Here is a 26,261-nt window from a genome sequence, read left to right as displayed (position 1 = left end):
ACTGAGAGGCTATACTCAGCATTGGCAGACGGTGAGAGCCTATGGTGGACATTGGCACTCACAGTGGAAATGGCCAGCATTGGTGCACACTTTGAGGGAATGGTGAACACTGGCACACACTGAGAGGCTAAGGTGGACACTGGAATATACTGAGAAGCGAAGGTCAGCATTAACACACGCTGTGAGGACATGGTGTACACTGGCATAAACTGAGTGTCGATGGCCAGCATTAGCACACACTCAGAGGCTATACTCAGCATTGGTGTCCAGACATGCACACCAGCACAGATTGTCAAGCTGTGAAAAACACCAAATCTCTCTGGTCATCCTTGACATTAACTGAGTGTTTCCGTGGTAACAGTTTACACACATTGACAAACAATTCAGATTTTGCACGCACAATGAGCCACAGTGCACAAATGGTACTTAGAGATAGCCACAGTCCAAAAATGGCACCTAGAGTGAGTCACAGTCCAGCCTTATATATGGCAGCTGGATAAGACTCATGCACTGAGGCACAATGCAGACATGGTACATGCAGGAAGTTTCAGTCCAGATGTGGCACGCACTGAGGGTCTCTAGCCAGTCTCTGCAGCCACACAGAGTCACTGACATGTCTTGCATCAAACTGAGACTTACTTCTTGCCTTGGCACACACACTGAGGGTCACTCTCCTTTCTGCCAAGGTTGTTGGCTGGAGCCAGAACACGCGGATCAGGCTTGGTGCACACTCAGATTCATTGTTTATTCTTGGCATATCCTGAGAGCCACTGGTTGATCTTGGCAAATAAGTAGAGTCACTTACCATCTTGGCACACACTGAAACTCAGTGACCAGTCTTGGCATAAACTGAAACTCAGTGACCAATCTTGGCATAAACTGAAACTCAGTGACCAGTCTTGGCAAACACAGAGAGTCAAGGGCCAATCGTGGCACACATCGAGACTCTGTGACCCACCATGGCACACACCGAGACTCAGTGACGAGTTTTGGTGCAAACTGAGACTTCAGTGGCCAGTCTTGGCACACACTGAGACTCAGTGATGAGTATTGGCACCCACAGAGTGACCAGACTTGGCACACACCAAGACTCAGTGACCAGACTTGGCACACACCAAGACTCAGTGGCCAGACTTGGTGCAAATTGCAACTTAGTAGCCAGTCTTGGCACACTTTGAGACTTAGCGATCAGTCTTGGCATACATGAGACTCCGTGACCAGTCTTGACACACACTGAGACTCAGTGACCAGTCTTGACACACACTGAGACTCAGTGGCTAGTCTTGGCACAAATCGGAACTTAGTGACCAGTCTTGGCACATATTGAGAATTATTGTTCAGTCTTGGCATACACCGAGACTCAGTGACCAATCTTGAAGTGACTTGGCACACATTAATTGAGGATATTATTACAAGGCGTCCTATGACATTGTACTCCAACAGGTGATCTACTACCTACTCCGATCCTAAAGGAACCAAATGCAGATCCCACGGACCTTCTTAACTTTTGCCCATCCCCACCTTGGCAAAAACTCTTGGAGAAAAAGTGCTTGCCCAACTTTGCCATCACATTTACCATTTCCAAATCCTTGATCAATGCCAATCTGTTTTTTCGACCAGGTCATAGTACAGAGTCGACGCTAACGCACATCGTGGATGATGCGCTTAAAATGCTGGATCACAATGAGCATGCTTACTGACCCTTCTGGACCTTTTGTCAGCATTTGATACTGTCAAACATGATCACCTAATTGACCTCCTAGAACACAGGATGGGGCTGTCAGGGCTGGTATTAAGCTGGTTCTCCTCCTTCCTTCAGAACAGATACCAAAGCTTCAAGGTGAACCAATCCTTGTCCCACTCTACAGCATGTCACCTTGGGGGTGCCACAAGGAACAGCATTGTCCCCCACGCTCTTTAACCTGTTATGGAGCCTCTGACAGAAAACTTAAAATCATCCAGCATTCGCTATCATATGTATGTGGACAATACCCAACTATACCTGAAGATTGCCTCCCCCGAAGACATCCAGTCCCTCAATTCAGTCCAGCTGAAAACACAAAGATGGCTGACATGCAATCACCTGATATTAAATGCTCTTAATACTGAATTCCTAATGATCTCACCCCACAACCAATCCCTCATCATGGAGCAATGGTTGAATCAGCTGACAGCCCTTAACTGCAGACCCACCTGGTAGATTCAGCATCCTCTCTGGGCATCATTCTAGACAAAAGCCTCAACATGCAGAAGCACATCAGTTCCCTCAGCCAAGGAGCGAACTTCAATCAATCAATCAATCAATCATAACACTTGTATAGCGCGCTACTCACCCGGAAGGGTCTCAAGGCGCTTGGGGGAAGGGGTTCGCTACTGCTCGAACAGCCAGGTCTTGAGTTGTCGCCTGAAGGCAAGGTGGTCCTGGGTCAGCCGAAGGTGGATGGGGAGGGAGTTCCATTTCTGCCTCCGGGGGTGGCTCTTCGGATGCATGGTACGGTGGCGAGGGCGAGGCTGGCAGACCGCAGCTGGGGTGTGGGCGTGTGGAACGTCAGGCGGTCGTTGAGGTACTTAGGTCCCAGGTCGTAGAGAGACTTGTGTGCGTGGGTGAGGAGCCTGAACGTGATCCTCTTGTTGACGGGGAGCCAGTGCAGGTCCCTCAGGTGGCCGGAGATGTGGCTGCGTCGGGGGATGTCCAGGATGAGTCGGGCGGAGGCGTTCTGGATGTGTTGGAGTCTTTTCTGTAGCTTGGCTGTGGTTCCGGCGTAGAGGGTGTTTCCGTAGTCCAGTGGGCTGGTGACGAGGGCCTGGGTGACCGTCTTCCTGGTTTCAGTCGGGATCCATCGGAAGATCTTGCAGAGCATGCGGAGGGTGTGAAAGCATGAAGAGGAGACGGCGTTGACTTGTCTGGTCATCGAGAGGGAGGAGTCCAGGATGAAGCCCAGGTTGCGTGCGTGGTCTGTTGGCTTGGGGGCGGTGCCCAGGGCTGGGGCCACCAGGAGTCGTCCCAGGCGGAGGGTGATGGTCCCAGGATGAGAAATTCCGTCCACTCGGCGACGTCTTCCATCCCTTCGTGGAGGCTGGTTCTGGCGGTGTTGGGGTCTCTGGTGAGGGAGAGGATCAGCTGGGTGTCGTCAGCGTAGGAGATGATGTTGAGGTTGTGTTGCCGTGCGATGGTAGCGAGAGGTCTCATGTAGACGTTGAAGAGGGTGGGGCTGAGTGATGATCCTTGCGGGACGCCGCAGATGACTTCGGTGGCCTCGTATCGAAACGGGGGGAGGCGGACTCTGTGTTCTTCTGGCGAGGAACGAGATGATCCACTTCAGTGCCTTCTCTTGGATGCCGGTGTTGCTGAGGCGTTGGACTAGGGTGCGGTGGCAGACAGTGTCGAACGCTGCGGAGAGGTCCAGGAGGATGAGTGCCGCTGTTTCCCCGTTGTCGAGCAGGGCTCGGATGTCATCGGTGGCTGCGATGAGGGCGGTCTCGGTGCTGTGGTTGGCTCTGAAACCGGACTGTGAGGGGTCGAGGGATCCGTGCGTCTCGAGGAAGGCGGAAAGCTGTCTGTTGGCGATCTTCTCAATGACTTTGGCAGGGAATGGGAGGAGGGAGATAGGGCAGAAGTTTTTGAGGTCGGTGGGGTCCGCTGTTGGTTTCTTCAGTAGGGCGCTGAGCTCGGCATGCTTCCAGCTCTCCGGGAAGGTGGCGGTGTCGAAGGAGGTGTTGATGATGTCTCGGAGTTGGGGTGCGATGGTGGAGTCGGCCTTGTTGAAGTCGAAGATGTGGTGGGGGCAGGGGTCAGTCGGAGATCCGGAGTGGATGGTGTTCATCGTGCGGTCTGTGTCTTCGGTGGTCACCGTGGTCCAGGTGCAGAGGGTGGCGGTGGGGTGCGTTGGTTCGACTGTTGGGTCCCAGGATGGTGCCCCGATGCTGTTGTGGTTGTCGGCAATCTTGCGGTGGAAGAATGAGGTTTGGGAGTCGCAGAGATCTTGTGAAGGGGTGATGTCGTTGTTGCCGGTGCTGGGGTTGGAGAACTCCTTGACGATGCTGAAGAGTTCCTTGCTGTCGTGATTGTTGCTGTCCAGTTGATCCTTCAGTGATTTCTTCTTGGTGGTGCGGATGAGCTGGTGGTGCTTGAGGGTGGCGTGTTTGAGGGCGGTCATGTTGTCAGTGGTCTGGTCGAGGAGCCAGGCTTTCTCCAGGGTGCGGCAGGTCTTCTTGGAGTCCTTGAGTTTGTCGGTGAACCAGGGGGCCTTCTTGCTTCTAGGTTTGCTGGGAGGGTTCTTCAGTGGTGCGAGGTCAACGGCGCAGGCGGTCAGCCACTGCGTGAAGTTGCGGGCTGCTTCGTTGGGGTCCGGTGTGCTGGCAGGTGGGTTCTGGCTGAGGGAGGTGGTGAGCTCGTCGGCGGTGATCTTGCTACAGCGTCTGTGAGGACCCTGTTGCGGGTGGTGGTGGGTAGTGGTTTTTCTGAAGCTGAAGTGGACGCAGGGGTGGCCGGTCCAGTGAAGTCCGGTGGAGTGGCTGAGGCGATGCGCTTGCTGGATGAGAAGACGGGATCAAGCGTGTGGCCGGCGTAGTGGGTGGGGGTGTTGACCAGTTGCTTGAGTTCGAGGTTGGCGAGGTTGTCCAGCAGGGCGGCGGTGTTGCGGTCCTTGTTGTTCTCCAGGTGGAAGTTGAGGTCCCCTAGGAAGATGTAGTCGGCGGAGGGGAGGGCGTGTGGGATGATGAAGTCCGTGATGTCTTCGCTGAAATGTGTGCGTGGTCCCGGGGGTCTGTAGATGAGGGTGCCTCTGCTCAGCTTACTTAGGAAGCTCAAACCCTTCCTTCCTGCTCATGACCTATAGGTTGATTTTCAAGCATTAGTGATCTCAGAGCTGGATTATGGTAGCGCAACACTTTGGGGCATGCCCAGAGTTAGGAAGGTTTCTCTTAGGGTTACCCTCAACTCCATTGCGAGGCTTTTAACTGGCACAAAAAATACCACCACATCTCCCCGGACTTGAAGGAACTGAATTGGCTGCCATATGAAGCTTGGATACAGCTAAAAATTGCATGAATGACTCACTAAGCCGTCCACTTCAAGACGCTGTTGTACCTTGCGCAGAAACTGGAACTCTTCTGCGGTTCTAGAGCCTCCAGAAGTGCCTGCTCCCTTTTGCTTAAACCTCAAAAATTCATGCAAAAAAGGCCTATAACTGAGCGTTCTCAGCGATGGCTCCGAGGATCTGGAACTCCCTTCCCCCTGAAGTCAGGGTGAACCAGTCTACTGTCTTCTTCAAAAAGAAGTCGAAGGGCTCCTGATGAAGGAATGTCTGCCTTAGCCTGGCACCTTCCTCTGATTCTGGGTTGTTACCCGTTGACTTTCCCCAGCCACCTTGTTCATGAGTTGGTCAGACAATTCCAGACTGTGATCTTTTTGTTCCTTCTGTTGTTTATGATGTGTTTCGCTGTGCCTTTACGAGATTGCTGGACAATGTTGACTTTGAATTTGTCATTTTGGTTACTCGGTTTTGTATCCTTATTACCATGTGATGCATAATCTGTAAAGAGCTCTGATACCCTCGCTGGTCATGTTCGCGCTATATAAAACTTTCAAAATAAATAAATAAATACCACCACATGTAAAGTTAAATGCAGGATTCTGTGATTTCCTCTCTAGGTGGCCATGAGATCCCTCGTCTAAGGTGGCAGGCGATAACCCTGGGAGTGATGATTGCAGTCAACATATTCATAAACATCGTGCTCTACCGTCTGGGTAAGAAGAGTGGAGTTGATTTTCAGACACCCTAAGACCCCCCCCCCCGTGGCACATGAAAGGGTCTCTTTGCCTCAGACTTGATTAGAAAAGCAACAAGAAAAGAAATAGACATTCCAGACTCTACATTGTAACCACAGAATTACAGTGAGGAGGTGGTCGTCGACCGCAGCAGTAATGTCTTAAACATTGTTTAATATGTGCATTCTTCTAATAAGGATGATAATGGTGAAGATGGTGAAGATGATGATTATGTTTTTGAATGCTGAGAGCTGCGGAAGGCTCCTGAAGGAAACGTCGTGTTCAGTGATGATGATGATGATGAGTCAGAGAGGTTTGCTGTGAAGAGCTGGTGAAGGCTCCTGAAGGGAGCGCCGTGGTCAGTGATGATGATGGTGAGAATGAGTGTGACAATGATGGTGAAGAGGATGATGGTGATGATGATTATTAGTAGTAAATGTTCTGAGTAGTGACAATTGTTGATGGCTCCTGAAGGGGGCGCCCCGGTCACTGATGTCTGATGACTGTCACTCGTGCGACAGAAAGGTTTGCATGGAATGTGAAAGTGCTGTAAATACCTGCACTGACTCCGATTGACTGAAATAAGGAAACGTTGTGTTCAGTGATGATGATGATGATGAGTCAGAGAGGTTTGCTGTGAAGAGCTGGTGAAGGCTCCTGAAGGGAGCGCCGTGGTCAGTGATGATGATGGTGAGAATGAGTGTGACAATGATGGTGAAGAGGATGATGGTGATGATGATTATTAGTAGTAAGTGTTCTGAGTAGTCACAATTGTTGATGGCTCCTGAAGGGGGCGCCCCGGTCACTGATGTCTGATGACTGTCACTCGTGCGACAGAAAGGTTTGCATGGAATGTGAAAGTGCTGTAAATACCTGCACTGACTCCGATTGACTGAAATAAGAGCTCCCACATTCAGCGAGGCCGGGCACAAATAATTCATCTTAGAATGTACTTGATAAACTAAACTGGCTAACCAGCCACAGATTCTGGAGTGACACTTATGAAATCGAACAATACATTTGTTGAGTGTCCAATAAGTCGTCTCCAAGGGTGTTTGGGGTTCATCAAACCCAATAAAACAGTGAGGAAAGTGTGATAATGCAGAGAATGTTCAGCACAAATGCCTTAAAATTATGCTGAGATGCCTCCACATGTCATGAAAGAACAGTCTTAGCAGCAAGTGTTCTCTGGCACCAAGGAGCAATGGCAGGCCCACTGGGGCAGAGGACAGAAGGGGCAGTGGCCCACACTGGCTTCAGTTTCTGAGCGCCCCGCGCCTGACCTTCAATGGGCGGATTTGCAAGAAAACTGAGCAAGATGATGGTCTTGTGTGTAGCAAACCTCTGGGAGATCTGAGCACCTGTGGAGAAAGGTCGATCTGGGGTCAGGAGGGAACAGCTGGGGGCAGTTCTTAATTTGCAAAACAAATACGTGTCAGGGGCTTCGTCATGCAGATTGCTCCACTCATTGCCCCTGGAAGCTCTGCCAATGACAGATCTAACCCAGCTATTATCCAGCAAACTCCTGCAAGTGTGACCCTTCAGACTACTCCAAGCCCCAAAAGATATCAGAGTGGCTTGGGCGGCAGGAATTAGTCATTTATAATGTATGTTGAATTAATAAATAACTGCTGTTCTCATCTCTGACTTAGACAAACAGCGCCACCTTGTGGCAGCTTGTCATAAGTGCCTGTGTGTATAATTAAATGCCAGTGCTGAGCCCCAAAAAAACTCCTGTCTCAAATTAAGCCCTGCGTTGAAGTAAGTACACGTTCTTGACTGTGTCTCTTTGGGGCAGATCAAGCAATACTGCTGGAGGCAGAGGCCTGAAAACAACATTATGCAGCAGAGGAAAAGTGAGAGATAGATGCTGCCTCCGTGACATGTGGTGTGTGAGCTAAAGTGTGTGAGCTAAAGTGAGATGAAGTGGAGGAGGCATATTTATGACTGATAATTGAGAGCTAAGTCATGATGATACCTCCAGTGGACTCACAGATTAACACTTAAACAGAAATCATAAGCCTGACATGATCCTCTTGTGAGGCTAACATGATGAGCACATGAGACTGGCATTAGCGGGACATGGTCTTTACAGTGGATAAGAGGCCCCACCAGTGGTCTAGGCAGGATGCCAGGCAGGGGTCTCCTCGAAAGGACCCTATGAACCCACTCTCCTGAGAAAATTAATGAAAGTGCCTCAAAAGGAACAAAGCTGAGAATTCAGGTTTCCAGGTATGACTCTACTTTTCGGCCCTCCACATATTCAGGCAGGCCCCTCATTCTTATGTTATTTCGCCATGACCTGCCCTCTGCATCCTCTGCATGCTCCTCAAAGGTGCAAACCTGCTCATGTAGTGTATGCAGGTGGGCCTGCATGTCTTGTTTCTGCGGTTGGATAGTTGCCAGCAATTTTGTAGGTTAAGTGAGCCCTGCTGGAGAGTTTCCGATGATCGTCTATCAGTAGCTAGGATCTGTTGTTACTGTGTCTATTTTACACAGTCAGTGTGCCCATAAGAGTGACCCTTGAATGGGGAAAAGGAATCCAGGGGCCTCTAAGCATCCCCTACACAGTGAAAGGTGGACCAGCGGCTTCTAGAAAGGCCTGCCCTGGGACAGCACCTTTTCAGTGATAGGACACACACAGCACAGTGTGCACTATATTTAATATTGCTCCAGAATGTCATTGGTTCAAGTTGCTTTTCAGACACTTATGATCTTTGAGAAAGAAAGTTACACAGTGTCTACACACTTTATTGGTGTGGATTTACATGTTTCACAAATTCTCAATGCTTTCCAACAGTACTACTGGAAAGGTTTTTGAATTACAACCATGGAAAGGCATTTCAGCATGCATAATTGTACATTTCGTACAATCCTGCATAGAAATATGCCCTGGCATGAGACCATTTGGTCTCTCTTTATTTTCCTGTAACGGATGTTTTTCCCCTTGGAAAAGTCCCTTCACCCCATCAGTTTTGGATGCTTTCCCTACTGTTACTGTTCAAAAAATGGATTTACTCCTGATGTACCATGGGGCAAATGTAATGTTTGAATGATGATATTCTGTCTGTCAGGGTGGCGGAGGGCAATACATCTACCATCCTGATAGAGCACTGTCTGTCAAATTTAGAGATGGCCACCGGCCCAGCAGTCCAGCATCACAGCCTTTCCGTTCAAGGACAAAATGTCTGGTGGACGGCTGCTGTTAGATTGAACTATCATTCACTTGTTAGATTGTAAATATCAGAGGAAGAGACAGGCCTGTGACCTCTTCAAAGTAGTGATAAAAAGTGCAGTGAAGAGGATGTGTAAGTGTTGTAAATTACACAGACACAAAGTGTAAAGTGAGAGTTGCATATGATCCGAGCTATAAACACTAACAAAGTGCTCCAACACCTTTCGCTCTGTGATTACACAGTTGAGGCTCAGGAGGAACAGTGGGAGAGAGGGATATTTCCTTCCCTCTCCGTGATTTGAGTGTGCAGTGTGGCATTGCGTAATGTCATTGCAATCTGTGGCCTAATAAAAAACACTCCAGCTGTAGTAGGGCCATGTCTTTACCTCCTGGTGCTGGGCGGGCTGTGCTTTATGCCAGGAATATAGGGAGGGATAGTCTCAGCTGCAGCTCTGTCATCATACAGTGCCCCTGTTATTACTAGTGAACGAGAAGCGCTGATGTGGTGGTATTGTTATTGGGGGTGGTGGTATTGGTGGTGTTATTGTTGATGGTGGTATTGGTGGTGGTGCTGGTACTGGTGGTGTTGGTGGTATTGGTTGTGGTGGCATTGGTGGTATTGGTGGTAGTATTGGTGGTGTTATTGGTGGTGATGGTATTGGTGGTGGTGGTGGTATTGGTGGTGGTGTTGGTTGTGGTAGTTTTGGTGGCAGTTGTATTGATGGTGGTAATAGTGGTGGTATTGGTGGTGGTATTGGTTGTGGTGGTGGTGGTGGTATTGGTGGTGGTGGTATTGGTGCTGGTAGTTGTGATGGTGGTATTGGTGATTGTGGTGGAATTAGCCGTGGTCGAGGTATTGGTGGTTTTGGTATTGATGGTGGTATTGTTGGTGGTATTGGTGGTGGTATTGTTGGTGGTATTGGTGGTGGTCTTGATGGTGGTATTGGTGGTGATATTGGTGGTGGTGGTGGTATTCATTGTGGGAGTTGCATTGGTGGTGGTGGAGGTGATGGTATTGGTGGTGGTATTGGTTGTGGTTGTAGTGGTATTAGTGGTGATATTGGTGGTGGTAATGGTGGTGGTGGTATTGATGGTGGTATTGATGGCGGTATTGGTGGTGGTGTTGGTGGTGGTGGTGGTGGTATTGGTTGTGGGGATGTTATTTGCATGGTGGTGGAATTCACCGTGATCAAGGTATTGGTGGTGGTGGTATTGGTGGTGTAAATGTATAGGCATTTATATAGCGCACTACTTACCCGTAGGGTCCCAAGGCGCTTCGACCGCTGCGAAACCCTTCCTGGCTTCCCTGAGAGATGTTCCCTTAATGGGTATCTCCAGGGTGAGACCAGGCATCCCCGGCGGTCTGGTGGGGCCGTTAGTAAGGTTTGGGGAAAGCTAATGCCCAGAGTTGCCGAGTGTGATCGCTGATCAGAGTGGGCACCGAGGCGAGAGAATTATCGAGTCCGCTGACCCTGGTCCAGAAACCTGCCGCGCCGGGAATCGAACCCTGGTCCCGGGCCGTCCTCTGCTCTCAGGTCTGCCGCCTCTAACCAGTGAGCCACACTACTTCACTGGTGGTATTGATGGTGGTATTGGTGTTGATATTGTTGGTGGTGGTATTGGTGGTGATATTGGTGGTGGTGATGTTGATGGTGGTGGTGGTATTGGTTGTGGGAGTTGCAGTGGTGGTGGTGGAGGTGGTGGTATTGGTGGTGGTATTGGTTGTGGTGGTATTGGTGGTGGTGGTGTTGATGGTGGTATTGGTGGTGTTATTGGTGGTGGTGGTATTGGAGGTGGTGATATTGGTTGTGGAGGTGGTGGTGGTATTGGTGGTGGTGTTGGTGGTGGTGGTATTGGTGGTGGTGGTATTGGTGGTGGTAGTGGTGTTAGCGGTATTGGCGATTGTGGTGGTATTAACCTTGGTCGCTGTACTGGTGGTGGTGGTATTGACAGTGGTATTGGTGGTGGTATTGGTGGTGGTATTGTTGGTGGTATTGGTGGTGGTATTGGTGGTGATACAGGTGGTGATATTGGTGTTGGTGGTGGTATTGATGGTGCTATTGGTGGTATTGGCGGTGGCATTGGTGGTAGTGGTGGTGTTGGTAGTGGTGATATTGGTTGTGGGAGTTGTATTGGTAGTGGTGTTGGTGGTGGTGGTATTGGTTGTGGGAGTTGTATTGGTATTGGTGGTGGTAGTTTTGGTGGTGGTGGTGTTGTTGTTAATAAAACAGGTTTTTGAAAAAACAAACTGTCAGAAGGCTTTAGTGCAGATCACATGTAACAGAGATGTGCTGTTGTCAGCTTCAGCCCATTAGCACAGGATTATGTGCTACCTGGAATTCTCATGACTTAATTCGCTAACCATTGCTAAATTCATTTTACTTGGGGTGTTGAAACAGACAAGATAATGCCGGATTAAAGTGACTGAAAGCAGGTGCCCCTGTTACGGGTGCAGCCGTTCTGCTTAATAAAACACAAGCGGTTTCAGCTGAAGCAGAGCATGTCCGGCCTGCAGTAAGAGAAACTCAATAAAGTAAATAGTGCTTACAGACTAAATAAAAGGCCCAGTGAAACTGACGAAGTAAAAGGGCCAGTAGCCATGGGAGGGTACAAATCAAGCCTATTAACGAATTAGAAGGCAGCTTTTACGAAACACAATGACACAAGCCAATGGGTGCGCTTATCTCCCATACTCTGCTACACCAGTCTCCCAGAGCTAGCAGCGAATGCGATGCTGCTAGGATCGACCTAAAAAAACACGGCAGCTGCTAGAGGAAGGAAAATCTCACATGTGATTTACACAGCAAACTGAGCAGACACAGGAGGCAGCTCAGTCTCCGGTACAATAAACTCATCAGAAGCTGAATGTAGCTCAGTCTCTCGGTACAATAAAGTCAACAGCCTCTGGAGCCTGCTCAGTCTTTGGTCACCATAAGCTAGCAACCACTGGAGGCCGCTCACTCTCAGGTACAATAACCAGCGCAGAAGGTGGAGGTAGCACACTCTCAGGTACGATAAACTTCAACAGGGGCTGGAGGCAGCTCAGTTTCAAATGGTAATAACAGAACAAACCCAGCAGCTGCTAGTCGCGGGAGGTCACTGCAATAAAATCGATAACAGTCAGTCTAAAAAAACCTAGAGCTTCAGTCTCACTCAAGGAGAGAAGTCCCATTGAAGAGCAAACAAGAGTGGGTGAGCGCACCGGGCAGAGTCAGCATTCACACCTACTTGCATTTGGGGGGGAGCACCTTTTATAGGGTCAGGGCACAGCTAGGGCAGCTACAGTGGGAACAAGGGAGATGACGTACCTCGCGTTACCGTATGCACCAGCCAACGCGGTGGGTAAATGCAGGAGTAAAAAACTTGTGAGAGCAAGGAAAGGCGAGGAGAAGCCTCCAAAGAAAACAACAACCCCTGCAGCCAATAAAAGCGAGAGAAGAGATCTTTCCACACAGCACAGCTCCCCAGAGAGCTGTAAATGCACCTCCATCGCCACCCAAGCACAAAACTACACAGGATTGACCCCCTGATTCCATTAAACACACCATACATGACGTCTGGGAGATGCCCAACAGTCACAAGAACTTCACTTAGACCTGCTAAAGAAAAAGAAATTATATTAACACAATCAAACAACTACTGTTGTAACTGTGGAAAATACCGACATCTGCCTCCAAGTCAATCACCAGCCTCAACCTGTCATCAGAACAGCAGTCTGCAGAGAACTGCCCCCCCCCCCCCGCCCAAGTAGTGCCTAGAGCTATGCTGTGTAGTGTAATCTGTAAGGAGCTAGATGTACATTCCTGTGATTAAAGACTTAGCAGGTGGGCTACAAGTGCTCAAGTCCCTATACATGGTCACATGCTCTGCTTGCTGGCAGCTTTTTGAAATATACAGATGGTGGTGACAATAAACGTCAGTGGTGTCTGCTGGCTGGCTACAAAGAGCGCCATTGACAAATTACTTTTCGGCACTTCAATGGTAACTTTCATCTCAGGATGGATCAAGGTGAATGAATACCCAGGGAGCAATGTTAACTTTGATATCAGGGATGAATCAAGGTAAATGAATACCCCTGGAGCAATGTTAACTTTCATGTCCGGGATGGATCAAGGTGAATGTATACCAGTGGATCAAGGTGAATGTATACCAGTGGATCAAGGTGAATGAATACCCATGGAGCAATGTTAACTTTCATCTCAGGGATGGATCAAGGTGAATGAATACCAGTGGATCAAGGTGAATGAATACCCCTGGAGCAATGTTAACTTTCATCTCCGGGATGGATCAAGGTGAATGTATACCAGTGGATCAAGGTGAATGAATACCCCTGGAGCAATGTTAACTTTCATCTCCGGGATGGATCAAGGTGAATGAATACCCTTGGAGCAATATTACCTTTGATTTCAGGGATGAGTCAAGGTGAATGAATACCCGTGGAGCAATGTTAACTTTCATCTCTGGGATAGATCATAGTGAATGAATACCCGTGGAGCAATGTTAACTTTTATCTCCGGGATGAATCAAGGTGAATGAATACCCGTAGAGCAATGTTAACTTTCATCTCTGGGATAGATCATAGTGAATGAATACCCATGGAGTAATGTTAACTTTCATCTCCGGGATGGATCAAGGTGAATATATACCCGTGGAGGCATGTTAACTGTCATCTCTGGGTTGGATCAAGGTAAATGAATACCCGTAGAGCAATGTTAACTTTCATCTCAGGCATGGAACAAGGTGAATGAATACCCGTGGAGGAATTTTAACTTTCATCTCAGGATGGATCAATGTGAATGAATACCCGTGGAGCAATGTTAACTTTCATCTCAGGATGGATCAAGGTGAATGAATACCCGTGGAGTGACCACTGTGCCTTCCACGAGGCCGGGTCACCCCTCCTGCTGCCAAGCGCCTTCCTTCCTGTCTGCCTGCCTGCCTGCCTGAGCGACCCAGCCACCGCTGAGCCGCCCATCGCCGATTCCCGCCGATTCCCGCCGCTGCCTCCCTGCGGCCCTGCCCACCTCCAGCCCATTGGCCGCCCCGCTCTCGCCTCCCAGCTGACCCGCCCTCCTGGCTGCCGATTTTTGATGCCCCCAGAGCGACCGCGCAGCGGACGCGCGCAGCGGGAGCACCGATTGAGCGCCAAAGGTGCGCCAAAGGTAAGCCCGTCTGCGCCCGTCCGCGCCTGGACCGCGCACAGTGCCAGGACCCCTGGCCCCCGCAGACCCCAGCCCACCCGCCGGACGTACGGCGCCGCCACCCTCAACGCACTCAAAGCCGGCCGAGTCCCGGGGTGCTACCGGGCCACCCCGAGACGCACCCACGGACCCTTCTGCTGCAACTCCTGCAAGTTCACCTGCATCCGGACCTACACGACTCCAGCAGTGCCCAAGACCTCGATGAGCAACAGCAGCAGCCACCTGAAATGCATCCTGCTCAACACCCGCTCCGTCCACAGGCACGCCATCGAGATCTGGAACCTGCTCGACACCACAGCCCCAGACGTCGCCTTCTTCACGGAAACCTGGATGAACGCCTCCTCCGCGCCTGACATCGCCATCCCAGACGGCTACAAGATCATCCGAAGGGACCGCATCAACCACACCGGAGGAGGCATCGCCATCGTCCACAGGAACACAATCCGCATCACGACCAACACCGATGACACCCTCACAACCGCCGAGCACTTGCACTTCCAAGTCCACATCAACCCCAAGACCACCCTCAGAGGCACCCTCTGGGGGTCTACAGACCCCCTGGACAACGCACACAATTCAGCGAAGACATCGCCGACTTCATCAGCCCACACGCCCTCTGCTCCGCTGACTACATCCTCCTAGGGGACCTCAACTTCCACCTGGAGAACAACAACGACCGCAACACCACCACCCTGCTGGACAACCTCGCCAACCTGGGACTCAAGCAACTGGTGACCACCCCCACCCACTACGCCGGACACACACTCGACCCCGTCTTCTCATCCAGCAAGGACATCGCCTTCAGCCACGCAACTGGCCTTCAATGGACGGACCACAGCTGCGTCCACTTCAGCTTCGCAAGGACCACGATCCACCACCACCAGCAACAGGCTGCACGCAGGAACTGGAACAAGATCACAGCCGACCAGCTCGTGTCCTCCCTGAGCATGAACCCTCCCACCAGCACAACGAACCCTAGCCAAGCGGCCCCCAACCTCAAGAAGTGGATCAGCGACTGCGCAGACGAGCTCGCCCCCCTGAGGACCCCGCCCAGCAGACCCGGCAGCAAGAAAGCCCCATGGTTCACCGACGAACTCAAGAGCTCCAAGAAGAACTGCCGAGCCCTCGAGAGAACCTGGCGCAGAGACCCAATACCGGACAACATGACTGCCCTCAAGCTCGCCACCCGGAAACACCACCAACTCATCCGCTCCACCAAGAAAACTGCATTCAAGGAACGACTGGACAACAACGCACACAACAGCAAAGAACTCTTCAACATCGTCAAAGAGCTCTCCAACCCCAACGCCGGAAACAACGACATCACCCCTTCGCAAGACCTCTGCAACTCCCTCGCCTCCTACTTTCACAACAAGATCGCGGACATACACAACAGCTTCAGCACTCATCCGACGAACACCATGACCGAACCACCGCCCCCCACCACCACCCTCCGCGCCTGGACTCCGATCAGCACCGAAGACACCGTCCGCACGATGAACTCCATCCATTCCGGATCTCCGACCGACCCCTGCCCTCACCACGTCTTCAACAAGGCCGACGCTATCATCGCACCCCACCTGGGGGACATCATCAACACCTCCTTCGACACCGCTACCTTCCCGGAGAGCTGGAAGCATGCCGAACTCAGCGCTCTACTCAAGAAGCCATCGGATGACCCCACCGACCTCAAGAACTACCGCCCCATCTCGCTGCTCCCGTTTCCTGCAAAAGTCATTGAGAAGACCGTCAACAAGCAGCTGGGCGCCTTCCTCGAGACGAACGGATCCCTCGACCCCTCAAAGTCTGGCTTCCGGGCCAACCACAGCACCGAGACCGCCCTGATCGCAGTCACCGATGACATCCGAGCGCTGCTCGACAACGGAGAAACAGCGGCCCTCATCCTCCTCGACCTCTCCGTGGCCTTCGACACTGTCTGCCATCGTACCCTAGTACAACGCCTCAGCAACGTCGGAGTCCAGGAGAAGGCACTGGAGTGGATCATCTCCTTCCTCGCCGGAAGAACACAGAGAGTCCGCCTCCCCCCGTTCAGATCTGAAGCCACCGAAGTCATCTGCGGCGTCCCTCAAGGCTCCTCGCTCAGTCCAACCCTCTTCAACATCTACATGAGCCCCCTCGCAGACATCGCACGTCAGCACAACCTCAACATCATCTCCTACGCCGACGACACCCAGCTGATCCTCTCCCTTACCAACGACCCCGCCACCGCCAGAGCCAACCTTCACGAAGGGATGAAAGAGGTAGCCGAATGGATGAAGAACAGCCGCCTGAAACTGAACTCAGATAAGACGGAAGTCCTCATCCTGGGATCCTCACCCGCTGCTTGGGATGACTCCTGGTGGCCCCCCGCCCTAGGCAGCGCACCCAAACCAACAGACCACGCACGCAACCTGGGCTTCATCCTGGACTCCTCCCTCTCCATGACCAGACAAGTCAACGCCGTCTCCTCGTCGTGCTTCAACATCCTGAGCATGCTACGTAAGATCTTCCGGTGGATCCCCACCGAGACCAGGAAGACGGTCACCCAGGCCCTTGTCACCAGCGGTCTGGACTACGGCAACACCCTCTACGCCGGAACCACCGCCAAACTCCAGAAGAGATTCCAGCGGATCCAGAATGCCTCAGCACGACTCATCCTGGACATCCCCCGTCGCAGCCACATCTCCGGACACCTGAGAGATCTGCATTGGCTCCCGATCAACAAGAGAATCACCTTCCGTCTCCTCACCCACGCACACAAAGCCCTACACAGCCAAGGCCCAGGATACCTCAACAGCCGCCTCAACTTCTACGCTCCCAAACGCCAACTTCGTTCGACCAGCCACGCCCTCGCCGCCGTCCCCCGCATCCGTAGAGCCACCACAGGGGGACGGTCCTTCTCCTACCTCGCCGCCAAGACATGGAACTCCCTCCCCACCCACCTCCGCCTGACCCAGGACCACCTCGCCTTCAGGAAGCAACTCAAGACCTGGTTGTTCGAGCAGTAGCAGATCCCCCCCCCCAGCGCCTTGAGACCCTCTGGGTAAGTAGTGCACTATATAAATACGATGATTGATTGATTGATTGATTGGAGCAATGTTAACTTTCATCTCAGGAATGGATCAAGGTGAATGAATACCCGTGGAGCAATGTCAACTTTCATCTCAGGGATGGATCAAGATGAATGAATACCCGTGGAGCAATGTTAACTTTCATCTCAGGATGCATCAAGGTGAATGAATACCCGTGGAGCAATGTTAACTTTCATCTCAGGGATGGATCAAGGTGAATGAATACCCGTGGATCAAGGTGAATGAATACCTGTGGAGGAATGTTAACTTTCATCTCCTGGATGGATCAAGGTGAATGAATACCCGTGGAGGAATGTTAACTTTCATCTCAGGAATGGATCAAGGTGAATAAATACCCGTGGAGCAATGTTAACTTTCATCTCTGGATAGATCAAGGTGAATGAATACCCGTGGAGGAATGTTAACTTTCATCTCAGGGATGGATCAAGGTGAATGAATACCCGTGGATCAAGATGAATGAATACCCGTGGAGCAATGTTAACTTTCATCTCAGGATGGATCAAGGTGAATGAATACCCGTGGAGGAATGTTAACTTTCATCTCTGGATGGATCAAGGTGAATGAATACCCGTGGAGCAATGTTAACTTTCATCTCAGGATGGATCAAGGTGAATGAATACCCGTGGAGGAATGTTAACTTTCATCTCTGGATGGATCAAGGTGAATGAATACCCGTGGAGGAATGTTAACTTTCATCTCAGGAATGGATCAAGGTGAATAAATACCAGTGGAGCAATGTTAACTTTCATCTCAGGGATGGATCAAGGTGAATGAATACCCGTGGATCAAGGTGAATGAATACCTGTGGAGGAATGTTAACTTTCATCTACTGGATGGATCAAGGTGAATGAATACCCGTGGAGCAATGTTAACTTTCATCTTCGGGATGGATCAAGGCAAAAGAATCCCGTGGAGCAATGTTAACTTTTATCTCCGGGATTGGTCAAGGTGAATGAATACCTGTGAAGCAATCTTGACTTTGATATCAGGGATGAATCAAGGTGAATGAATATCTGTGAAGCAATGTTAACTTTGATATCAGGGATGAATCAAGGTGAATGAATACCCATGGAGCAATGTTAACTTTGATATCAGGGATGAATCAAGGTGAATGAATACCCGTGAAGCAATGTTAACTTTCATCTCAGGGATGGATCAAGGTGAATGAATACCCGTGGAGCAATGTTAACTTTTATCTCAGGGATGGATCAAGGTGAATGAATACCCGTGAAGCAATGTTAACTTTCATCTCTGGGATGGATTAAGGGGAATGAATACCCGTGGAAGAATGTTAACTTTCATCTCAGGGATGGATCAATGAGAATGAATACCCGTGGAGCAATGTTAACTTTCATCTCAGGATGGATCAAGGTGAATGAATACCCATGGAGCAATGTTAACTTTCATCTCACGGATTGATCAAGGTGAATGAATACCCGTGGAGCAATGTCAACTTTCATCTTAGGGATGGATCTAGGTGAATGAATACCCGTGGAGCAATGTTAACTTTGACATCAGGGATGAATCAAGGTGAATGAATACCCATGGAGCAATGTCAACTTTGATATCAGGGATGAATCAAGGTGAATGAATACCCATGGAGCAATGTTAACTTTGATATCAGGGATGAATCAAGGTGAATGAATACCCGTGAAGCAATGTTAACTTTCATCTCAGGGATGGATCAAGGTGAATAAATACCCGTGGAGCAATGTTAACTTTCATCTCAGGGATGGATAAAGTGAATGAATACCCGTGGAGCAATGTCAAATTTCATCTCCGGATTGGATTAAGGGGAATGAATACCCATGGAAGAATGTTAACTTTCATCTCACGGATGGATCAAGATGAATGAATACCCGTGGAGCAATGTTAACTTTCATCTCAGGATGGATCAAGGTGAATGAATACCCATGGAGCAATGTTAACTTTCATCTCAGGGATGGATCAAGGTGAATGAATAACCGTGGATCAAGGTGAATGAATACCCGTGGAGGAATGTTAACTTTCATCTCTGGATGGATCAAGGTGAATGAATACCCGTGGAGGAATGTTAACTTTCATCTCAGGGATGGATCAAGGTGAATAAATACCCGTGGAGCAATGTTAACTTTCATCTCAGGGATGGATCAAGGTGAATGAATACCCGTGGATCAAGGTGAATGAATACCTGTGGAGGAATGTTAACTTTCATCTACTGGATGGATCAAGGTGAATGAATACCCGTGGAGCAATGTTAACTTTCATCTTCGGGGATGGATCAAGGCAAAAGAATCCTTTGGAGCAATGTTAACTTTCATCTTCGGGATGGATCAAGGCAAAAGAATCCCGTGGAGCAATGTTAACTTTTATGTCCGGGATTGGTCAAGGTGAATGAATACCTCTGAAGCAATGTTAACTTTGATATCAGGGATGAATCAAGGTGAATGAATACCCATGGAGCAATGTTAACTTTGATATCAGGGATGAATCAAGGTGAATGAATACCCGGGAAGCAATGTTAACTTTCATCTCAGGGATCGATCAAGGTGAATGAATACCCGTGGAGCAATGTTAACTTTTATCTCAGGGATTGATCAAGGTGAATGAATACCCGTGAAGCAATGTTAACTTTCATCTCTGGGATGGATTAAGGGGAATGAATACCCGTGGAAGAATGTTAACTTTCATCTCAGGGATGGATCAAGGAGAATGAATACCCGTGGAGCAATGTTAACTTTCATCTCAGGATGGATCAAGGTGAATGAATACCCGTGGAGCAATGTTAACTTTCATCTCAGGGATTGATCAAGGTGAATGAATACCCGTGGAGCAATGTCAACTTTCATCTCAGGGATGGATCAAGGTGAATGAATACCCGTGGAGCAATGTTAACTTTGATATCAGGGATGAATCAAGGTGAATGAATACCCATGGAGCAATGTTAACTTTGATATCAGGGATGAATCAAGGTGAATGAATACTCATGGAGCAATGTTAACTTTGATATCAGGGATGAATCAAGGTGAATGAATACCCGTGAAGCAATGTTAACTTTCATCTCAGGGATGGATCAAGGTGAATGAGTACCCTTGGAGCAATGTTAACTTTTATCTCAGGGATGGATCAAGGTGAATGAATACCCGTGAAGCAATGTTAACTTTCATCTCCGGGATGGATTAAGGGGAATGAATACCCGTGGAAGAATGTTAACTTTCATCTCAGGGATGGATCTAGGAGAATGAATACCCGTGAGGCAATGTTAACTTTAATCTCAGGATGGATCAAGGTGACTGAATACCCGTGGAGCAATGTTAACTTTCATCTCAGGGATTGATCAAGGTGAATGAATACCCGTGGAGCAATGTCAACTTTCATCTCAGGGATGGATCAAGGTGAATGAATACCCGTAGAGCAATGTTAACTTTGATATCAGGGATGAATCAAGGTGAATGAATACCCATGGAGCAATGTTAACTTTCATCTCAGGGATGGATCAAGGTGAATGAATACCCGTGGAGCAATGTCAACTTTCATCTCCGGGATGGATTAAGGGGAATGAATACCCGTGGAGGAATGTTACTTTACATCTCAGCGATGGATCAAGGTGAATGAATACCCATGGAGGAATGTTAACTTTCAGCTTCGGCATGGATCAAGGCAAAAAAATCCCGTGGAGAAATGTTAACTTTCATATCCGGGATTGATCAAGGTGAATGAATACCCGTGAAGCAATGTTAACTTTGATATCAGGGATGAATCAAGGTGAATGAATACCCGTGAAGCAATGTTATCTTTCATCTCAGGGATGGATCAAGGTGAATGAATACCCGTGGAGCAATGTCAACTTTCATCTCCTGGATGGATTAAGGGGAATGAATACACGTGGAGGAATGTTAACTTTCATCTCAGGGATGGATCAAGGTGAATGAATACCCATGGATCAAGGTGAATGAATACCTGTGGAGGAATGTTAACTTTCATCTCCTGGATGGATCAAGGTGAATGAATACCCGTGGAGCAATGTTAACTTTCATCTTCGGGATGGATCAAGGTGAATGAATACCCATGGATCAAGGTGAATGAATACCTATGTAGGAATGTTAACTTTCATCTCCTGGATGGATCAAGGTGAATGTATACCCGTGCAGCAATGTTAACTTTCATCTTCGGGATGGATCAAGGCAAAAGAATCCCGTGGAGCAATGTTAACTTTCATCTACGGTATGGATCAAGGTGAATGAATACCCGTTGAGCATGTCTACTTTTGAAAAACTAACAGAATGAGGCAGCTCAGTCTCCAGCTACAATAAACACCGCAGTCGCTGAGGCAGCTCAGTTTCCAGGTAGAAAACTTGCAATGTAATAGGACTCTCATTTACGCGAGACCTATTGCAAACAGGGCGGGCGAGATGGCACGATAAACGGGGTGGTGAGAAAGCACGGACTGTGGGAGGGGAGGAGAGGTACGAGAAGAAAGTAGTGCTCACAATACTACTGTGCAACACTCGAAGTAAAGGGGCCAGTAGCCATGGAAGGATACAAATGACAACATAGCTGTCATAGGGAGGGACTAAAAAGCCTAAAACCAATCGGAAGGCAGAATCTAAGACACAAGCCAATGAAAATGATGGGCCGAGAGTGGGCGGAGCTTCTACAGTGCTTCCACTCCATACTGAATACTGCATGCCGCGCGCTGCCACTATAGGCTCAACTTAAAAAGGACATTACGTACTCCACCATCAACAGTGCAGACAGCCAAATGCCCTCCCTCTGATGCTCCATATACCGTAGGACAGTTCTAAGAACAAGGGTACCCCATTAATTGAACCTGGGGTGAACAAATGTGTATAAACAGACAATGGTTCGACAGCTGTCCAACAGGATCACATCAAAATGGTGACAGCGTTCAGTAAATTCACGCTAAGGAGCAGAATACATAGGGAATTTATACAATATTCATTTATTTATAATTTAAGTACTTCGTAAAAAAAGTTCCAGGTGCTCATATAAGTGACAGTGTGCAGGACGTGACATAAGTGAACAAAGTGAAACCAGACATCACAAAACAACAAGGTAAATCCACATAAATATATACAATAAAACAGGGGAATTTTCTTGTATGAGTCGACGGCGTTTCGATCTATATGATTCTAGATCATCATCAGGACGGAAAAGGAGCTTCCTGAAATCAGAGTCTTAATCCTATTATGTAAAGTTCTTAATGAATAATTTACAGTGATTGCCGGAATTTTGGCACAAGAGAATTGGAGACTGCCCTGGTTTTTCAATATGTTCACAAGGGAGCAGATCGTTTTCTTAGTTGTGGCTTGCTTTGTTTCGTGCAAGTCTGAAAGACGGAGCCATAGTCCTCCGGAAACTGAGCTTCCCTTAGCGAGGGCAGTACTTGGGGGTCTCAATGTGGAGGCGTCGTACGAAGTACTTAAATTATAAATAAATGAATATTGTATAAATTCCCTATGTATTCTGCTCCTTAGCGTGAATTTACTAAACGCTGTCACCATTTTGATGTGATCCTGTTGGACAGCTGTCGAACCATTGTCTGTTTATACACCATATACCGTAGGGCCACCAGAGGAAATGTTCTGTCAACTGAGCACAAGGAGGCTTCATCTATAGATAATCTAGTTCCGCACATATGTAAATTAAGCGCGCGGAAGGAGAATTTTGCCTATGGTAGAGGCCATGTGTTCGTGTTTCAACTAGTGTATTGTTGCTGACTGACTTATTTTACTGTGATCTTCACCAACAAATGTTTCACATATTATTTAAAAGCAGAAAACGTCATCTAAATTAAGAAATACTAATTTTGAATCTTGTGATGTACAGGATAGACACATTGGGGAATATTTACAATACTTTGGCTTAAGGCAGGGCGGCAAGCCTTCGAGCTGTGCTGCCCTATGTCAAAAGAAAAGGGAAGGAATGCACCATATCTACAAGATACGGAGCATTATTGTCCGTTCTACAAGCGCCGGCGTACAAGCTGCAGCCGAGCACCAACGGAGGCGCCCTTGCACCATGGTGCACGGGTGTCTCTGTTGTTGGTATAATTGTTTTTGTGCAGGAAGGAACATCTTCCTTGCCAAACCAATCAGTGGAGGTGTTTTCCTCGTTCTATGTGTGCTGGAAAGAGGAAAAAACGAGGAGAGGTGTAAAACGTTCTCCTCGTTAAGCCTGCTTTGGGAAGGTGTTAGTTTTGGCGCTACCACAGAGTAATGCTATGTGTAAAACTGACAACAAAACAGCTGTTGTGTTTGCATATTCCGCCCTAAGTGCGCTGGGGATGCCCAGACGTGGGTGCCAGGCACTCCACACCACTGGAGTTAAGCTAGCCGGGCTGATGAGAGGTGTTACCTCGAAACCGGTCCGGTCCTCGGATGCTTGATTCCGTTCTGGGAAGGACATGGCTTTTGTAGTTCGGACTGGACTGTTCCCATGGGGCACAGGGTCAGAGCTGATTTGCATATCGCCATTGTCTAACCCGGGGTGGTGTGGAGTGCAAAAAAACGATGGATTTGGGCCCAGATCTTTGGACTGGGTTGAGTGTGTGACATTGATCCACATTCGGTCCATCACCTGTTTTGTTTGCATATTCCGCCCTAAGTGCGCTGGGGATGCCCACACGTGGGTCCCAGGCTCTCCACACCACTGGAGTCAAGCTAGCCGGGCTGATGAGAGGTGTTACCTCGAAACCGGTCCGGTCCTCGGATGCTTGATTCCGTTCTGGGAAGGACATGGCTTTTATAGTTCGGACTGGACTGTTCCCATGGGGCACAGGGTCAGAGCTGATTTGCATATCGCCATTGTCTAACCCAGGGTGGTGTGGAGTGCAAAAAAACGATGGATATGGGCCCAGATCTTTGGACTGGGGTGAATGTGTGACATTGATCCACATTCTGTCCATCACCTGTTTTGTTTGCAAATTCCGCCCTAAGTGCGCTGGGGATGCCCAGACGTGGGTCCCAGGCACTCCACATCACTGGAGTCAAGCTAGCCGGGCTGATGAGAGGTGTTACCTCGAAACCGGTCTGGTCCTCGGATGCTTGATTCCGTTCTGGTAAGGACATGGCTTTTGTAGTTCGGACTGGACTGTTCCCATGGGGCACAGGGTCAGAGCTGATTTGCATATCGCCATTGTCTAACCCAGGGTGGTGTGGAGTGCAAAAAACGATGGATATGGGCCCAGATCTTTGGACTGGGGTGAATGTGTGACATTGATCCACATTCTGTCCATCACCTGTTTTGTTTGCAAATTCCGCCCTAAGTGCGCTGGGGATGCCCAGACATGGGTCCCAGGAACTCCACACCACTGGAGTCAAGCTAGCCGGGCTGATGAGAAGTGTTACCTCGAAACCGGTCTGGTCCTCGGATGCTTGATTCCGTTCTGGTAAGGACATGGCTTTTGTAGTTCGGACTGGACTGTTCCCATGGGGCACAGGGTCAGAGCTGATTTGCATATCACCATTGTCTAACCCAGGGTGGTGTGGAGTGCAAAAAAATGATGGATATGGGCCCAGATCTTTGGACTGGGGTGAATGTGTGACATTGATCCACATTCTGTCCATCACCTGTTTTGTTTTCAAATTCTGCCCTAAGTGCGCTGAGGATGCCCAGACGTGGGTCCCAGGCACTCCACACCACTGGAGTCAAGCTAGCCGGGCTGATGAGAGGTGTTACCTCGAAACTGGTCCGGTCCTCGGATGCTTGATTCCGTTCTGGTAAGGACATGGCTTTTGTAGTTCGGACTGGACTGTTCCCATGGGGCACAGGGTCAGAGCTGATTTGCATATCGTAGAGTTGTGTTTGCGGAAACCGCAGGTACATCCCCAACGAGGCACACCAGTAATGATCATCAAATGTGCTTCAAAGATTCATTTGAAACATAACGTTTATTTTCTTCAATATCGTTTTGTCTGTTCCGTTTTGGTTATTTACTGATATTCAAAGCATATCAGAGGACAACATCGTTGAACACCTGAACAGTTATATCCAATGCATTTCGGGCTATTCAGCCCTTGATCACGGAAAGGCTGAGGAGGAAGAATACGAGGAAAAGTGTCAGGGGAAGTGTGATGGTATAACATAGGATTACAATGCAAGTGCTCATGGTGCAAGACACTAATTAAAAAACGAATACCAACTAATGGGGTGAAGGGTGAAGGGATTGTGGCGGGATTCATCTATAGTGATAACTATGCAGGGAAGGGTCAGCATGTAAAGCCGGGTGATAGAATTGGAGTGACTAGTTATCATTAACGAAGTGCTTGGAGTGAGTTTAAGCCGGTAAGGGAGTGCTCCGGAGATAACCGGTTGCGTGTTCTCTAAGCGGAGGAAATGCGGGTCCGCGAGTGCGTGAACACTTACTTCATGGTGAATAACGTGGTGGCGCCGAGACGTGTGCTCATGCAGGTAACTGCCGGTTGTCTATCGTGTTGGGGAAACACGGGAGAATAAATAAACAAACAGTGAGAATGGACTAACACATGCGGGGAGGGTCGTGGTGAAAAGTGAAGCGGCCATGTTGGAACGGTACAGTGGTAAATGGACCAGTGAAAGTTACAGAAGCAAGGTAGAACGAATGTGTGAACAATAAAGGATCATAAACATTTGTGAACAATATGGAATCATAAAAAGCAACTAAATTCAGTGCGGTCATTAAGCCCGTTTGGCTTAAGTGTCTGTAGCATGTAAATCCATTCGAGTTCTCTCTTTAATAGAAACTTGGTGTTGTCAGTCCCTTCTCTCTTGGAGACAGTCTCTAGAATGATGAATTTCATTTGGGCGATGGTGTGGCGAGCATCAATAAAATGCATGGCAATGTTTGATTTTTCTGATTTCAGTCTGATGTTTGACTTATGCTCGTTAAGGCGTATTTTCATTTTCCGTTCTGTCTTGCCAATGTACAGTTTTCCGCAAGGGCATTTTAACGCATAGATCACATTGGCAGTATCACAAGTTGCGTCAACCCGAAGTTTCACATTGTGTCCTTTCATTGGGTGCTGTATAGTGTTTCCTTTTAT

At 48.8% G+C, this 26,261-nt stretch overlaps 1 pseudogene; it reads left to right on the top strand.

Moving 5' to 3' along the window:
* Positions 1-26,261, top strand: part of LOC147663361 (uncharacterized) — a 129,958-nt pseudogene that overhangs the window by 43,402 nt on the left and 60,295 nt on the right.

This window comes from Lissotriton vulgaris, unplaced genomic scaffold (genome assembly GCF_964263255.1).
Source record: "Lissotriton vulgaris unplaced genomic scaffold, aLisVul1.2 SCAFFOLD_388, whole genome shotgun sequence".
NCBI classification, from domain to species: domain Eukaryota; kingdom Metazoa; phylum Chordata; class Amphibia; order Caudata; family Salamandridae; genus Lissotriton; species Lissotriton vulgaris.
This window is presented reverse-complemented; position numbering and strand designations above follow the sequence as displayed.